Source organism: Neolamprologus multifasciatus, chromosome 23 (assembly GCF_963576455.1).
Source record: "Neolamprologus multifasciatus chromosome 23, fNeoMul1.2, whole genome shotgun sequence".
Classification (NCBI taxonomy): domain Eukaryota; kingdom Metazoa; phylum Chordata; class Actinopteri; order Cichliformes; family Cichlidae; genus Neolamprologus; species Neolamprologus multifasciatus.
The window spans coordinates 42,183,079-42,190,881 of record NC_140460.1 but is presented as its reverse complement, the minus strand read 5'-3'; the positions used below and the strand labels follow the sequence as shown (position 1 = coordinate 42,190,881).

General features: G+C 39.5%; 1 long non-coding RNA gene across 1 annotated transcript in view; it reads left to right on the top strand.

The window, feature by feature from the left end:
* Positions 1-7,803, top strand: part of LOC146492421 (uncharacterized) — a 425,011-nt gene that overhangs the window by 407,307 nt on the left and 9,901 nt on the right. The gene's annotated exons all lie outside the window — the stretch shown is intronic.

Genomic DNA, 7,803 nt, shown 5'->3' with positions numbered 1-7,803 from the left:
CCTGAATCCTCCCTTAGTTATGCTGCAATAGATGTAGGCTGCCGGGGGATTCCCATGATGCATTGAGTTTTTCCTTTCCAGTCACCTTTCTCACTCACTATGTATTAACAGACCTCTCTGTATTGAATCGTATCTGTTATTAATCTCTGTCTCTCTTCCACAGCATGTCTTTATCCTGTCTTCCTTCTCTCACCCCAACCGGTCGCAGCAGATGGCCCCGCCCCTCCCTGAGCCTGGTTCTGCCGGAGGTTTCTTCCTGTTAAAAGGGAGTTTTTCCTTCCCACTGTCGCCATAGTGCTGCTCATAGGGGGTCATATGATTGTTGGGCTTTTCTCTGTATCTATGAAGCGCCTTGAGGCGACATTTGTTGTGATTTGGCGCTATATAAATAAAATTGAATTGAATTGAATTGAATAAGAAAGAATGCAGTTCACACTGTGGTTATTTCTTGTGACACAACCAAATTAAAGCTGAGATTTGGAACACAGTAGTTTCTGTAAAGTTGTTCAGTAACAGCAAGACCACAAAACTTTTAGACCTTCTCTTTCAACTAAACTTGTCTGATTGCAGAAAACGATTGAGTTTCGACTGGGCATAATGTGATACAGAACACTGAGTTTTCTTTTTTCCTCCCCTGCCTGGGCATCCGTTCTAAAAATTGCAATTACAGTTGTTCCTCTTTTCTCCTCCTGAATGATATCCAATTTTCTCTTCCTTAAATAGTTTGTCCTCCATTTTCCAGAGGAGACACTGTAAGATTTTAGAAATTGCTCTGAGACGCCGGGCTACTGCTCATTCCTGTGATCGATGCAACTCTACTTTTTTCCTGCTCGGCTTCTCAGAATGTTAACAGTCTCACACGGCGTGACAATGTCCTTTCACTTCAGCCTCACCTCAATCTACACCGATGTTATTCAGTCAGGGCTGCTTGTTTCTATTTGTTGCCTGTAAGCAGCTAATCTTTAGTCCAATAGGAGATTGCTATGAAATACCACCAACGCAGAGCTGACATTATGATGAGTCATCTCCCAGTGAGGTGACTAATTCTCACCTCCTCGTCCTTTGTATGCAGATCTGCAGCAATATGACAAGTACATGTTTATACTGTGTTGATGTGATTGGCCTAATGGCCTTTCAGCCAACCATCACCTCTCATCTGTCGCATCGTGTCTGTTCTCCTTTTCTTGTTGTTGTTGTTGTCTTCACACCCACGTCTTTCCATCACGACCTCAGCCTCTCTGCTTTTCAATTTCACTTTGATTTTCTCCTCTCCTGGCTTGGCTACAGATTCCTCTTTTTATCTACAGGAACTATTTGATCTTTTAACAGATCTTCTTTATCTGTATGACCTTGTGATGGCTTTCCAGCAACATGTGTGGGAGTATATAGGGAGGACAAGGATGGGGTTTTCTTTCTCTATAATTGGCCTGTGGAAAAAAATGAAAGCTCTGTCAGCTGGCCTGAGCCCTGAGAAGTATAATTCCTCCGTCCACTCAAATACAAATACACTCAGCCCATGTTCTCACAGTAAATGTGACTTGAAGGGATAATGCTTCCTCCATCATTTTTCTGAAAGTTCCTCTTAATTATAACTTTGCTCTGGATAATGACTCTGATATCTGAAATTAGAGTTCTTCGTTTCTTTCATCCCAGAATTTCACAGACTGTGGGATGAGAGTGTGTCACACGTACACTTTCTAACAGCTAAGCTTTGCCACAGGCTTTCCACTGAGCAACTACCAGCTCCTTTGTCTAGAAGAATAATTAAATCACAGCTCAAGGCTAAATCTTCATGAATGTAACCTCTGCTGCTACCTGAACAATAATGAATGACTGAGGTTAGCATTGCTCTGCTACTTGTGTCACCGTGTTTGGGTATCTAAAAAAAGAGTTTCAAAATAAATGGATGAGACAGCAGCAGGTACATGTTTTATTTGTGCTCATGAACATCTCTGTTTCAGTGAGCTCCAATTTTTGTAGAAAGTGCCGTGAGCGGTGGTGGAGAGCATTCACTTAAGGAAAAAGAAAGAAATGCTTTCTGGTTAGAATGTGACTTGATTCACTGACCTTCTCGTACGAGCGTTTCCAAACCTTTCAAGGTCCTGTGGGCAGAGATTGCTGTAAAGTCTAAAGTGATTAGCATTTTCTATTTTCTTATTGACCACCACAAGCCTCACTCATACATCTACGTGGTATTTTATTTTAAAGGTGCAAAGCAGTTTCAGTACTTACCTGCCCTCAATGATCTAAGCACACAGAAGCAGCCAAATAATTCTTTGACTAGTGACAGGTACATCGTCTTCGTTATCAAAATGTTCCCTTTTCTGGAGAGTTATACAACTGTATGAACAACGGCAAATGCACTGCAAACATATGATATAAAAGACCTGCATAAGTATACATTAGACATAATTGGTGCTAGATTAGATCAAAAACAAATGCAGTTGAGAAATTTTGCACGGTTTAGCGACACGCCTGACACGCTCAGAGTACAAAGCAGACGAGGTGTAAGGGAACCTGCATAGTCACTATATGCAGTCTTAAGTTGGTGAAAAGAATCACTGTGCTTCTTTAAATGTGGTTGTGATTTTTTATGAAAGATATTTAGGGTCATTTCGACAAATAAATTCTCACAGGCACTGTTTCCTAATAAAGAAGGGTGCCTCTAAAATAATAACGAATCTGACCTGTTCAACTTTCAACCCTGAGAGCACAAGTGAGTCACTCCCTGTTTTACAAAATCCTAATTGGCTACTGCAACACACAAAGTAGGGAATCAAAAAAAACAATAGCGCCACCTGTTGGTGAGATTTCATAAAGAAACAGGACACATACAGTGGTTTGCAAAAGTATTCGGCCCCCTTGAACCTTCCCACATTTTGTCTCATTACAGCCACAAACATGAATCAGTTTTATTGAAAGACCAACACAAAGTGGTGAACACGTGAGAAGTGGAACGAAAATCAGACATGATTCCAAACATTTTTTACAAATAAATAACTGCAAAGTGGGGTGTGTGTAATTATTCAGCCCCTGAGTCAATACTTTGTAGAACCAGCTTTTGCTGCAATTACAGCTGCCAGTCTTTTAGGGTCTGTCTCTACCAGCTTTGCACATCTACAGACTGAAATCTTTGCCCATTCTTCTTTGAAACAGCTCCAGCTCAGTCAGATTAGATGGACAGCGTTTGTGAACAGCAGTTTTCAGATCTTGCCACAGATTCTCTTGGATTTAGATCTGGACTTTGACTGGGCCGTTCTAACACATGGATATGTTTTGTTTTAAACCATCCCATTGTTGCCCTGGCTTTATGTTTAGGGTCGTTGTCCTGCTGGAAGCTGAACCTCCGCCCCAGTCTCAAGTCTTCTGCAGACTCCAAGAGGTTTTCCTCCAAGACTGTCCTGTATTTGGCTCCATCCATCTTCCCATCAACTCTGACCAGCTTCCCCGTCCCTGCTGAAGAGAAGCCCCCCCAGAGCATGATGCTGCCACCACCATATCTGACAGTGGGGATGGTGTGTTCAGAGTGATGAGCAGTGTTAGTTTTCCACACATAGCGTTTTGCATTTTGGTCTCATGTGACCAGAGCAGCTTCTTCCACATGTTTGCTGTGTCCCCCACATGTTTGCCGTGTCCCCCACATGTTTGCCGTGTCCCCCACATGTTTGCCGCGTCCCCCACATGTTTGCTGCGTCCCCCACATGTTTGCTGCGTCCCCCACGTTTGCTGCGTCCCCCACATGTTTGCTGCGTCCCCCACATGTTTGCTGCGTCCCCCACGTTTGCTGCGTCCCCCACATGTTTGCTGTGTCCCCCACATGTTTGCTGTGTCCCCCACGTTTGCTGTGTCCCCCACATGTTTGCTGTGTCCCCCACATGTTTGCCGTGTCCCCCACATGTTTGCTGCGTCCCCCACATGTTTGCTGCGTCCCCCACATGTTTGCTGTGTCCCCCACATGGCTTGTGGCAAACTGCAAACAGGACTTCTTATGGTTTCTGTTAACAATGGCTTTCTTCTTGCCACTCTTCCATAAAGGCCAACTTTGTGCAGTGCACCACTAATAGTTGTCCTGTGGACAGATTCCCCCACCTGAGCTGTAGATCTCTGCAGCTCGTCCAGAGTCACCATGGGCCTCTTGGCTGCATTTCTGATCAGCTCCTTGTTCTGCTGTGAGTTTAGGTGGACGGCCTTGTCTTGGTAGGTTTACAGTTGTGCCATACTCCTTCCATTTCTGAATGATGGCTTGAACAGAGCTCCGTGGGATGTTCAAGGCTTGGGAAATCTTTTTGTAGCCTAAGCCTGCTTTAAATGTCTCAATAACTTTATCCCTGACCTGTCTGCTGTGTTCTTTGGACTTCATGGTGTTGTTGCTCCCAATATTCTCTTAGACAACCTCTGAGGCCGTCACAGAGCAGCTGTATCTGTACTGACATTAGATCACACACAGGTGCTCTCTATTTAGTCATTAGCACTCATCAGGCAACGTCTATGTGCAACTGACTGCACTCAGACCAAAGGGGCTGAATAATTACACACACCCCACTTTGCAGTTATTTATTTGTAAAAAGGTTTGGAGTCATGTATGATTCTCGTTCCACTTCTCACGTGTTCACCACTTTGTGTTGGTCTTTCACCTGGAATTACAATAACATTGATTCATGTTTGTGGCTGTAATGTGACAAAATGTGGGAAAGTTCAAGGGGGCTGAATACTTTTCAAAGCCACTGTAACTGTGCCTGACACATGACTGTCCTGTTTCTTCAGTTAGCTGTTCTGGGTGTCTCTCATCAACTGGCAGCTGGTTCATCTGTGCTGCCAGATGCTTGTGGAGTGCAGTCAGCTTCTTCAGCCAGTAGATGTGAACCATGTCAGTGTCATGGTCCTGAGTCTGCCGACTCTGTTATGATTTCCCTTTTGTTTGCCAGAAAACCATCAAATCTGAAGGAGTGAGAGAAGTTTGCCAAGAAAGAAAGAGTTGTATACAGTAAACCATTAGCGAAATGTCTTTGAAAGAAACTAGAATAAAGTGCAAATAAAGTAAATTTAAGAACTTGTAAAATACACATAAGAAAAGATCCAATAAAGCTACACCATAAAACACAGATAATAAAACATTAAAAACACAACATGGGTTTTCAAAATTTGCTCTGTTGTTCCATTTTCCAAAGCAGTTTCAGTGAGGACAGTAGGTGCTCGTTCTGAAGTAGCAAAATGCCAAGACAGCAATAGTCAAAATTATGTGCTATAATAAGATTATTCAATTATAAAGTTTTGCTAATGGCACGCAAAGGTTTATTAAATTTTAATTTCATTAATTTAGAGTTCAGATTAAATTTTATGTGGACATTAGAAGGATTTTCACCTTTGAACATACATTTTGAGGGTCTGTGAGGTTGGTATGTTGCACTCTCATGAGTTTATGGACTATACATGCTGACCAGAAAAACAACAACAACACAAAAAAATCAATCCAAGCAGACAGATTCAAAATCAGGGGCTGAAAATCCAGCTCTGACAAACCTGTTGGAACTTAGGAACATTTAATAATGGTATTTGTGTCTTTATCAAAAAACAAACAAACAAAAACATTATTATAAGCTAAAGAAATTGATTCTTTTCTACTCTCCTGGAGTACTCAAAGCGCTCTATACAACACACCTCATCCACTCCACACTTTGTCAGGGCTTTCTAACAAACGTACACTCTCATACTCTGATGCATCAGAGAGCACGTGGGGGTTAAGACTGGGGGAGCCAGGAATCAAACCACCAACCTTCTGATCAGATGACCTGCTCTACCTCCTGAGCTACAGCCATCACCTTCTGTACAGTAGCCAAAGAAAAGAAAAAAACTGAACTGAGCCGAATGCATGTTTAGTGCCCGAGTTTGGAGGGCCAGGAGTGACAAAAATATGCCATTAAATAATTAATTAAACGTTTCATTAAATAATTAAAACTGGAATTAATTAATTTAATTAATATTTCAATAAATATTTAAATGCCCATTCATTTTATTTAAAACATGTAATCAATTATTTATGTTTTCATTTCCAATTTTTAATTAATGACAGATTTAATTAACAATTAATTAATTAATACATTTTTGACACATTTAATTATTTATTCATTTAAAATTTTAATTATTTATTAACAGATTTAAATCATTATTTAATGATGTATCTATATAATACATTTTGGCACTATTGACCCTGCAGCTGTCTTCATGAATTTATTTTATCTGTCAGCCTCACCCATCAAAGTCAGGGGGTGGAGTCAACATCATTGCTTCAGCCTGGTAGACCATGTTTTTAGTGGGTGTTTCTCAGTGCCAACAATGGACATGTGGAAATAACTGAACTGTACTTTGAAATACCCTGTCTGTATGTCACCAAATATACTTTGAATATTTCTCTAGCTGGGAATGTAGTGTTTTATTCTTCAAATATCTGGTCGGTTTGTCAAGATTTGTCAAGAAATTGGAATTAATTGATTAAATAAATATTTCAATAATTAATTAAATGCCCCTTCATTTAATTTAAAACATTTAAGAAATAATTTATTTATTTGTTTCACATCTTAATTTTCATTATTGACACATTTAATTAATAAATTATTTATTTATTTAAATTTTTAATTATTTATTAACAGATTTAAATCATTATTTAATGATGTAGCTATTTAATACATTTTGGCACTACTGACCCTGCGGCTGTCTTCATGAATTTATTTTATCTGTCAGCCTCACCCATCAAAGTCAGGGGGTGGAGTCAACACCATTCCTGGTGGCCATGTTTTTAGTGGGTGTTTCTCAGTGCCAACAATGGACATGTGGAAATAACTGAACTGTACTTTGAAATACCCTGTTTGTATGTCACCAAATATACTTTGAATATTTTTCTAGCCGGGAATGTAGTGTTTAATTCTGCAAATATCTTTTCGGTTTGTCAAGATTTGTCAAGAAATTGGAATTAATTGATTAAATAAATATTTCAATAATTAATTATTCATTTAATTTAAAACATTTAAGAAATTATTTATTTATTTGTTTCACATCTTAATTTTAAACACATTTAATTAATAATTTATTGGTGTATTTAATTAATTCAATTTGTCACTCCTGGCCCTCCATCCGAGAGTTGAAGCCGCGTTATCGGCTGTGTCCCATTTCAGGGTCTGCACGCTTGAAGTACGTGCACTACGCGTACTACGTACGGTGCGTACTATAAGTACGAGAAGTGCGGAAGTGAGAGGCTTGTGAAATGGGACGGTATATGCTTCGTCGCGCTGTTCAGGTTGCCTAGCAACCATGATACTAACCGCGAGACACATACAGCTTTGTTTGACAGAAATGAAGGAGAAAAATTGTTTTGTTGGTCAATCATTTTTGTCATGACATCACTTTGATTAGTTGAGTATCTGAGGCTGAGACCACAGGACTGTAAAACATGATTCAAGGGCTTCATTTCTGTACTGAACAAGATTAAGATTAGCTAGTAAATAATAATTAGTTAATGTTGTTCATGAGACTAAAGTCATCTCACTATGGTAATGTAAATATAACATGGCCAATATTATAGTATTGTCAGATTATTATGATATATATATATATATATATATATATATATATATATATATATATATATCACTGACTTTCAGCTTGTTGTGTTTGTGGATATATGACTGACTTTAATTATCCATAAAATCATCAGATTCTCTGTAAGATTAAGGTCGACTATATGTATATTTAGAAGTAGAGGCTTTAAAACCAAGTTAACGCTGTAAGTACAAACATCACTAGTGTCAC